Source organism: Podarcis raffonei, chromosome 1, assembly GCF_027172205.1.
Source record: "Podarcis raffonei isolate rPodRaf1 chromosome 1, rPodRaf1.pri, whole genome shotgun sequence".
Taxonomy (NCBI): domain Eukaryota; kingdom Metazoa; phylum Chordata; class Lepidosauria; order Squamata; family Lacertidae; genus Podarcis; species Podarcis raffonei.
In genome coordinates, this window is record NC_070602.1 from 87,803,011 (window position 1) to 87,813,400 (window position 10,390).

Consider the following 10,390-nt stretch of genomic DNA (forward strand, 5'->3'; position numbering starts at 1 on the left):
AGAGTTGGAAGGGATTCCAAGGATCATCTTCTAGCCCAACCCTCTGCAATGCAGGGATCTAGATCATACATGACAGGTCGCCATCCAATCTCGGCTTAAAAACCTCCAAGGAAAGAGAGTCCACCGCCTCTTATGGAAGTCTGTTCCACTGTTGAACAGCTCTTGCTGTCAGAAAGTTTAGTCAGAATCTTGTTTCTTGTAAGTTGTAGCCATTGGTTCAAACCCTAGCCTCTGGAGCAGAGATAGCAGGCTTGCTCCATCTTCATGTGACAGCCCTTTGGATAATTGAAAATGGCTATCGTATCTCCTCCTAGTTTTTAACAGCTGACAGAAGTTTCTAGCTTGGATGCCATTCAGTAGTGTACACTTTTTAATATGATTCTTTGAATATCTGTTTTGAGCTGCAGAATATAAATTTGGTGCTAAAGTCACTGGCTGCCTACCCTTGCTGTTTAGTTGTGTCAAGAACAGTGTCTCTTGGTGCTTTTTATTACTGGATTGCCAATCATTTGGGATTTGTCGTATCACCTCTTGCCTTTAGAAGTCTCAGATATGTGTAAGCCATGATTGAGGCGAGGATGGAAGAGTGAACTTTTTTAAAAAATCACCTAGGAAAGTTACCAAGACTTAATCTTAAAATGTGAGGATGGGAAAATGTGCTAAAATCTAGAATTGAGGCTTGCTTTTAGGAGTCTGGATCTGCCTTAACCTGTTTATCTTTAGCTCAGCCACCTATACCATAGTTGCTGTTTTAGTGTCTGAGGCAGAGGAGTAGTAGTGATGGTTTCAGTTTTCTTTTCTTCCCCACTGTTCAGGGTGGGTAGCAGTATAATCTTAGGAGAGATCCTTGAGGAAGGAAATAAAGTCAGCTTTTTTTGGCTTCTTATTACACACCACTCGCTTGTGGAACCTGAAAGGAGAATGTGAATCTCTGAAACTCTAAATTTTGAGCAGTTAAACGGGGCCTAAAAATGTTAACATTACTTTATAGTGTACAGGTATGATAGTACTCATTGATTATGTGAAGGGTAACAATGTTATTAGAGTATTAGTTGTGTAGGTACAACATAGAGCAAGTAGGACAATACCTCTTACTGGTCATTTAGGGGGAATATGCAAACGTTTGGAGTCGTTTCAGAGCTTCAGGCATTCAGAGTTCAAATAAAATCCAAACAGAATTTACTTTGTAGTCAGGCTTTTTGGTTATTTAGCTGGGTGCAGTTCTCTAGGACAAAGCAAGTAGATGCTACTAGCAGACTTCACAGATATGAGTTCTGCTTTTCTAGAGTTCTTTGCAACCTAAATCTTACTAGATGGGGGGGGGGAGCCTTATGGTTTTTGGTTATATTGCTTACTATCTACATATTTTCCCACACCTTTTTTGTTCCTAAACAGAGCAGCTTACAGTAACCCAAAATCAGCTTTATGATCTGAAGTAGCATGCTGTTTCATCCTCCCATTTCATTTGTTCTAAAGAACCAGAGCCTTGACAGAGGGCTGGAGGGTTCAAATTGCATTTCTGTTTATTTTGGTCTCTGAATACCTGTGCTGAAGCATGCAGTTCAAAAGTTTGCGCTATTTTAACAAGGTTACTTCTGTTACCAAAAAGTATGAGAATGGACTTCAAAAAGAATGTATGAATTGCAGCATATGAATTTTAAACTCTTCTTGAATTGTTTTAAAAGGAACTATTTGAAGCTTGGCAGCATTCAGATTCTATATTAACCCACCAGCTTGCAGTGCACAGCTTGTTTCTCTCAGCTGCAGGTCCATTTCCTTATTGTGGCTAGACAAGGGTTTGGGGGAACCTAGCAGAATAAGGTGCCTGCTTTCTGTGCCTTCCCCCCCCCAGTACTGCATTTTGTCTTGACAATGGCAATGTAAAAGCGCTGCAGAGAGATAAGTATCTCTGGAGATTTCAAAAATCTGAACTACTGTCTTTAATACCATTTAGATGACATAAATACTATCACAAACACATGCTTATATAGGAGTCCCAGTGGTTCTTTAACATTGTTGCTAGTTATTATTAAAAACATTTGTGATTTGCCCCCTAAGCAGCATGGGGCAAAGGTGTCTGATTCTTAATCCTTAGCAATTTTGCACTTAATGTAGTGCAAGTTTTGGATATAAGCCCTTTGCCTCACATGAATTGGTCACTGAGGTCACCAAACCAAAAAATGCAGTGAGGAATTTTAGTGAATGGCAGCAGCTCTGATGTTAAGGAGCCCAAAAGTTACCATTTTGTTTACAATTAAGACTTTGCCAAATGGGACAGCAGAGTGTTTACATGATTACTTTGTGGGTTGCTGTCTAACTGACAAAACCGCTTAGAGCCTTTTAACAACATCTACAAGAAGTGTACACTTTTATTTAGAAGAAAAGCACTGATCTCTCAATAAGTTGCATATAAGTTGCACTGGGGTGCATAATGAATCCTAGTGACATTGTCAGTTCATTAAATCCCCCCTTTCTAGGTGTGTATTCTAAAATTCTTATGTTCCTAGAATTCCAAAGATGCAGGGAGAATGAGGCCATGAAGCCAATAACCTTGCGTACAACTGCTATCATGTATAGGCTATTTGCAGAGAAATTTTAAATCATGAATATTCTTCATCTTTCTTAAGGACAATTATGAGAAATTGGTCTGGGAACAGACTGTGATCAAATGACCATTCTAGGGTGAAACTAGAAACAACAAAAAGCTGGTGAAAGAACCGTCACAGCAAAATAAAGATTCATCTCTCCAAACATAAATTGCAGATCTGGCAGCAACAATTGTCAGCCATGCTAGTTGGCTTTTGTCACTGTTTTTAGCAGAATTTAGATGGCACACTGATGGCACATTTTAGCCAGTCAGAAATGAGCATAATGCATTAGTGTCATAACTTCTTGTATTTGGTATATCTTGAAAGTTGTCATCTTTTGGAGAAGAATTGGATGAACAAAACATTGACATGGAATCCAGCCATTGTCTGTAGATTTTTGATACCTAAAATAAGTTTTTAAAAATCAGGAAACAACCCTAACATGATTTGTTGAAGTTAAAAGAAAAATGAATTTTCACCAAAATCATGTACAGTCTATTGGAAGCAATTTGAATATGCAGCATAAGCTTTAGTCCTTACATTTCTAAAGCATTTTATTTTTTGTAGTTTGTTGCACTCATTTTTCAGATGCACACCCCACGGAGTGAAACAAAACCTATTAAGTTATACAAACAACAAAAATCAAGCAGAGTGCCTTTATCTGTATGCCTTAATTTTGTTTGTTTGTATATTAATTACAATAGTGGACAAGCGATGCAGGACCAGCAAGATCAGTCTTTGAAATGTAGAAAATGGCAAATTCCCAGTTGTTACAAGTTACTTGTTCGTCTGCAGAAATTTCAGATTTAACTACCTAGTTTCCACCCCACCCCGCTGCCAGCCAACTCTCGCCACTGGAAATCAATAGCACTTAATTTGGTTTGACAGTGTCCTTTATTCTTAAGCTAAGTGGGAAGTAGGAAGTTCTACCACTACATTGTTCTTGTTTTAAAAAAATAACCCAGGCTTTGACTCTTGCACTCTGTTCCAGAATGCATGGTTAATGCTGCAGCTGCCCTAATGTCCAGTAGTTCAGTGAGCTGCTAACAGCTGCCCTATATAGTCTATGATGGTACTTATTCTGAAGGAAGGTGTTAAATCCCAGTCAGCATGGCCACTGGTTAGGGGATGATAGGACCTCTGGAAGATCACAGGTTCCCAACCCTTGGAAAGCATGTGACAGTATTGCTTTTGTATAGACAAATCAGATGCCGTTTCAAGGAACACATTTTCTTTCTAGTTATATATATAAATAGAAATATATATATATGAGACAAACCTTGTTCCTGCCATTGTCCAGATTTAATGCTGCATCAGTGAGTCAGTTGCACTAGCAATCCTTTCAATCATCTCTGCAGCAGTGTCTGACGACTGCTGCAGGTATTTAAGAGAGCTGGTCAGCATTCACAATATAGTTCCTTTTTTTCCTTTTTTAAAATATGTGATCTTTGGAATATATCATGCCTATGCGGGCTGGGGACAGACTTTATTTGTTTGAATGTAAGTCCTTGTGGTGGTATTGAAGTTAGCAAAGGTACTACCACCAGCATACCAGTACTTAATTGCTGGTTGGTTCCTTTTATGTATTATTGGCATGTGTGCATTTGCAAATCACTGCAAACCAAAGCTTTTCTACCCCTGTACACAGCCCAAAGTGATATTTATCTAGCTTAGAGACTGTTAATTGTTGTCCAATTTTTAAGCTTTGCTGGACATAACAACTTCCATGTGCAACCCAAGAGGCTTTGTGAGCAGAAATATTTTTAAGGGTGCCAATGAAACTGTGTGATGTAAGAGTTATGCTTAGTAGCCTCTGTGGAATTTCAAGGGCTCACTCCTGGGTTTGCAAGGTACATCAGTCCTTGTGGTGGTGGGGGGGGGGAGCAAAATGTGCAGGTCTGATAACTAGCTGCAGGGGCTAGTGAGTGCTTTATTGGGCATTGCCTGACTCATGTTCAGTGTTGATGTAAAGACTTAGCCCTGCTGACATAGCAAGGAGATTCTAGTACAGCAGCAAAATTTGAAAAGTGATCCATACCTCAGGGAAAATCTTACAGGTTTTAAATGAAAGGTGGAGATGTATATAACAACTGATCCAAAATCCGACTTTATGCAGGAGCTAGGAGAAAGATCATTTGGTATGGAAAATACTCTATTACACACTTACATAAATTCATCTGAAACTTTCAGAAATGAAAGCCATTGGAAGAAATGTTGCTACTTAAAAAAGAAATGTGTGTTTATGCATAATGCGTTGGAAACTGGAATTGGCTTTTACATTGCAGTGCCACATATTTCATTTCTTCTCAGCATATACTTAATAATGCTAAATGTGTTAGATTCTACTTTGTAGATGGTGGAGGCACCCCATCAACCCCTCCCTGGCTTAATCTCTTAATGGAAAAACATTCTTATGCTATCCATTGAACTGACCAGAATTGGCCTTTAGGCAAAGTATAGAGCAAATACTCATGAAAACTTGGAGGAATCTGTCACAAGAAAAAGCTACGCCTGAAACGGTGCAGCATTCACAAGGCAGTGACCACACTGACCTTCACACTGTGTCCTGCAGATTGATATGGGAACTTCTAGGAAGAAGCTTGATAATGTGGACCTGCATCATCTGATAGAATGGTTTGACAAGCCTCAAGCCTAGTCTTTTGTGTGCTGTGCTTTGCAATTGTACAGTTAAATTGTACAATTAAAGCAGAAGAAATGGAATCTAGAATGCGTACAAAAGATGGACAACATTGGTGGGTATGGTGCATCAGTTATGGTAGGCTGCTTCAGTGCGGAAGAATATCTGTCAGTCGTGATTATTCATGTGGGCATAACCACTCTATTCTGGAGATTACAATTACAGAAAGAAACGGAAACATTGCGACTACCTCAAATACGAACTTTGAATACAGCAGCGAGTTCATATGTAAAGACTGCCATGCAAAAAACCCCTCTCTCCACGGAAGTTTGGTTGCTCACTACAATGCTAGAAGAATTGATTGAACCTTAAGCAGTAAAATTAGGACACAGTTTGGCTTTGATGGAATGAATCTAGGAATTGTTCTTATGTCCTCATTCCCAAGGATAAAGAAGTTCTCTGCTTCACAAGAGGCCAGCTTGCTAAAGAAAAATAAAAGTGATTGTGAAATCGCAGGCTGAAATTGGAGCTGGACCCAGATTCTTTGTCAAATTGTGCTCTTGAAATGTCAGCGATTCTTTAACATTGCTCTGCTTCGCAGAACATGTGGATGGCAGCTACGGATGCAAAAACCTCCACAGGGAGCAGCACATTTCCCAAGACACTACCTCCAGCCATTTTCATGTCAGATTTGTGAGGTCTACACGCTAGATCTGAAAGTAGGGCTTGGAAACTTGAAAAGTTCATTCTTATGATAAGGCTTTTGATGATATCCTTAAATGTTGCTGGGTGTAAGTACAAGATGGTATCGAGGCTTCCATGCAGTACAGCTTGCCTATGCTATAAATGTGGCTTGGCACACATAGCATCATGCAGTGATTGCCAGGGCAACGGATGTGGGATCCAAAGGTGCCTTGCTTAAGCAAACAAAAAAACTTCAATCTGCATCAAGCAGGGGAAGATCATATCCCGAACTATTCCCAATAACCCTGCCCCCCGAAACCAGAGTTGGTGTTTGGGGGGCCGCTGAGCACTGCGGCACAGAAAAGGGAGCAGATAATTCTTGCTCTGTGATGGAAAACTGCTTGTAGTTCTCTGGATCAAAGCCATGGTTGGCTGATCTGATGAAACTTGACACCAGATCGTGCAGCATAATAAAGTATCACCAGTTTGTTAATTTTGTAGAGTGAATTTTATGGAGATTTCATAAATACTTCGAATGAAATATGTATTTCATGTTAAAATTTGCCCTTTGTTTAAACTATGATCACCACATATTAGCACTGGAGTTTTGGATAGATGATATATATATACCTTCACCTTTCATTTAAGTACTTCTGTACTCCCCCTCCACCACCCCTGGTCTAAACCACCAAAAGTTGTATTTCTGTGGCTTCAAAGTTTGCAGCTGAAGGGAACGAGGTGAGTCTTTAGGTCAGTATATTAGGCCAAAGTATTTCTTGTGCCATAGCAAACCAGAACATTGCAGAGTTTACGGGAGAAGTAGTCCATTTTATTCCAAATAATTCAGAACAAAACTTCTCCCTTGGCTATCTTGGTTCGGTGTAAGTCAGACATGCATCCAAGTGAGCAGGACTTAAGATTTCTAAACTGCTGGTTACTGAGAAACTTAGCATCAAAAGCATTTTATTTATCTTGCGTATGCCAACTTTTTCTGCATTTCTAAAATAAGAGTACTTGACAAAACTAATGCTATTGGAAGTAGCTGGAGTCAGGTGAAAGGGGTCTTGTATAGGAAGAAGGGTTATTTTAATATACATATTTTTTAATGGATTTGACCTCCTCTCTCCTTAATAAGAAAGGAATAACTACAAAAGGTTACTGAAATTCTCTCTGGCTATTTGACTGTAATGCATTCAAACCCTGTTGGTAAAGGATGTCTCCCTCCTGAGACCCCTCCTAGGCTGTCAGACACTGAACAAATTCACAGACTAGTTTAATATCAGAGGTTGAACTACTCACAAACTCTGTTTTTAAAAGGATTGTCCCAGTATTGAATACCACCACACACCCACACACACCATGGGCACATAATCATGACCTAAAATAAAAGGTTTGTGCTTTCTTTTTGGAACAGGGTATGTAATCTGTCTAAATTTCACATGGCTTGCTGTTTGTTAGTATCACAATTTTAAAGCTTGATAATGTTTGTCCAAAAGTGGAAACTTGATTAATTGCAACCCAAACGTGCTCAGCCTGCCATCTGTACCTTGCACCATTTTCTTAAGAAAATGTCACTGTAAGTTATGGGGAAGAGATGTTGGTTAAAGCAGGCTTTTGCTTTTAAAAAAGCTAATAATAATGATGATAATAATGATGATGATGTATATCTACCCTTTGGATCTAATGTACATTTTTTTATGCAGCTGTCAAATTCTCTATTTAATCCCTTGGTTTCTCTGTAAATGTTTTTACTCTCTGTTTGAATGCTGGGCACAGTTTGTAACGTATGTACACAACGGTGTTTTTTTCTATCAATGTTGACTCTTTTGCACATTTTTTGAAATTGTTTAATTTGTACACTGTTTTAATACTCTGACCAACTGTTATGGAGTGTATGTGGATTATGTATGTGTGCAATGTACTACTGTTTTGAATGAGGATTTTTAGATTCCGTATAAATGCGTGTCCACTTCTGGCTTTACCTTGGTTGAGGAACTCAGGACATTAGCTTTGCTTACTAGTTCCCCCACAATAGTCCAAATCCAGCAACTTGGTTGTACCTGCAGAGCTTTGACACAGATACTGAACTCTGTGTGAATAGGGACTTCCCAGTTCACTCCATGCTATTTGGGGCTCCTGCCAGTTGACCAGTCAAATATGGTCAAGTTGACCACCATCTAACATCATGAATTCAATGTAACAGTTAACTTGGTTCTGTTTTGTAGCTAGTGCATTTCTGAATCCTTGCCCATTATTTGGCTGGAATGCTAGCCAGATTCCAAATGCTTTTTCACTGATGTGCAGAGTGCACACACCCAGCTTCTCAGAAGCATAGCGTGAACAGGAACAGGGAAGCCACTGCTTAATAGAGCTTCAAATATGTGTCAGATCCTCTGCGGAGTTTGGATTGTGGTAAATGTGTCTAAGAACTTTCCAAATATAGGGTACATAAAAATGCCTTCTATGTACTGTCTGTCCTGTTTCCCACAGACCTATTCCAGTTTCATTTCTACATGTTTTTTTAAAAATTGTTTTTTAAAGGTACTGCATTTAGTTAGATGAATATATAAAAGCTTTGAGAGATAATTTACTAGATAAATATATTTTCAGCTGGCTGATGTTCAGAAAATATTTTATTTTTTGTTTTTAACCATTCAAAATGTATTTGTATTTCCAAAATTAGACATGAATTGTATATTAAAACACTCTGGCTGGATAATGGTATGGTTTGTCTTGTAAGGTTTCTCTCTCTCTCTCTCTCTCTTTTTTAAGAGCTAAAAATGTTTCTGTGATACAGAGAATAATAATACTGTTCTGAAAAGCTGAAGGCAATCTTTCAATTTAGAGCTGCTTGAGAAAATTGAGACACAAAACCAATCTTAGAAAAGTCAGATGTTTTTATTGCCTGTTCTTTTTTGTTACATTGAATGTAATGTTTCCCTCTTGATCTTAAAGCTTTCCTTATTTTCTGGTACTGGGAAAAAATAAAGCATGTTGAAGGTACTAGCAGAATACCAATTTGCCAGCCTAGTTCATGGCTTGAAGGATTATTTGTATGATTCTTAAGACTTGCCAACAAAAAATTCTCATGTTGGGTAAATAGCACACTGGTGGATATCAAAAACCAACAGTTAGGAAAAGCGGTATTCTCTCTTTCTTTCTCTCTTTCTTTTTTTAAAGAGCCTACTAATAGCCTGGTATGGTGTGGTATGTTCCATTGTTCATGCACATTTTGACCTTGTCATAGTCTCAAAAGTGTGCTTGTACAAAATGTATAAAAGCATTTTGATTTTTTAAAAACAACAACAACAACTATGTATTTACCTGTCATTTTTTTGCTGGTAAATGGCTTTTATTTTATTTGGGTTTTTTTATCGATTATAAAAAGAAGCCATGTTTATATTCTGTGTTTGACCAAATTACTTCTGTTTTATGAAATTTGTATATTGGTGGTACACATCTTTGTGTAGGATGATTGTGCATGAGGACCTGCAAGAATTAATACAATGAAAGATTGGAGGTTGTTTTTTTTTTCTTCCAAGTTAATTCTGGAAAGGTTATGGTGCAAAGGTTTACTGGATGTAACCTTATGAGCTTATGGAATGACTATAGAGAATGGCACTTCTAAGTGTTAATAAAACAAATATTTATTTCCACTTTGTTTTTTGTCTTTTCTAAGTGCATTAATACTTGGCATTTACATAATGCTTCGGAGTGATACCCAACAAGTCATGCTTGGAGTAGACCCAGTGGAATTTAATGGACAATTCAGTTTCAGTTGATTTCAGATTTCAGTTGAGCTATGACATAGCTGGAAATTATCCTTAATGTACTGACAGGGTTTCATGTACAGCACCTCAATAATTATTACAACACTGCAGGGTAGGTTGGTGAAATCCAGTGCATGCTTTACCTAGAAGTAAACCACTGTGTCCTCTGGGGCTTACTCCTTAATGTGTTTAGCACTGCAGCTTCATTATTGTATCTACTATGCAGCACTATACAACTTGCAGGTAGTGTTGGGTATTCATATATAATTTCTATATTGCTTTTCCCACCCCAGTGTTCATAGTACTAAAACAGCCACCTAACTGATTATTGATTGGTAAAATTGGTATACCTCTCAATATAAAAAGAAATCTATACATTTACATGAAATATAATTAAGGGGGTAGGGGGAAGGTGAATATAAAATCATATAAAAATACAAAACCATCAAATAAATTTTTAGAAGCCAAAACTGAGTACTGTAGAACTCTATCATAGCTATAACTTGAGTAGTACACAAGAAAGAAAAAGTTTAAGAATTAGAAATGAGCGAAAGCTTGGGTAAGCATGTCTTGGTAACAGTTGTTTAAAGCTGGTTACTGTCTCAACCTTTTGAGCCACCCAGGAGAGGGCATTCCAAATGGAAGGTGCCACCACCAATAAATCATCCTCCTTGTCTTAAGAATGTAACAATGATGCAGAACATCTATTA

The 10,390-nt window shown here is 38.1% G+C and overlaps 1 long non-coding RNA gene across 1 annotated transcript; it reads left to right on the plus strand.

Annotated features, from left to right (window-relative positions):
* Window positions 1-3,437: 3,437 nt before the first annotated feature.
* Window positions 3,438-9,566, plus strand: LOC128420772 (uncharacterized). Its single transcript, XR_008332117.1, has 2 exons — window positions 3,438-6,239; window positions 6,276-9,566. It is a non-coding gene; the product is annotated as an uncharacterized LOC128420772 (long non-coding RNA).
* Window positions 9,567-10,390: the final 824 nt, after the last annotated feature.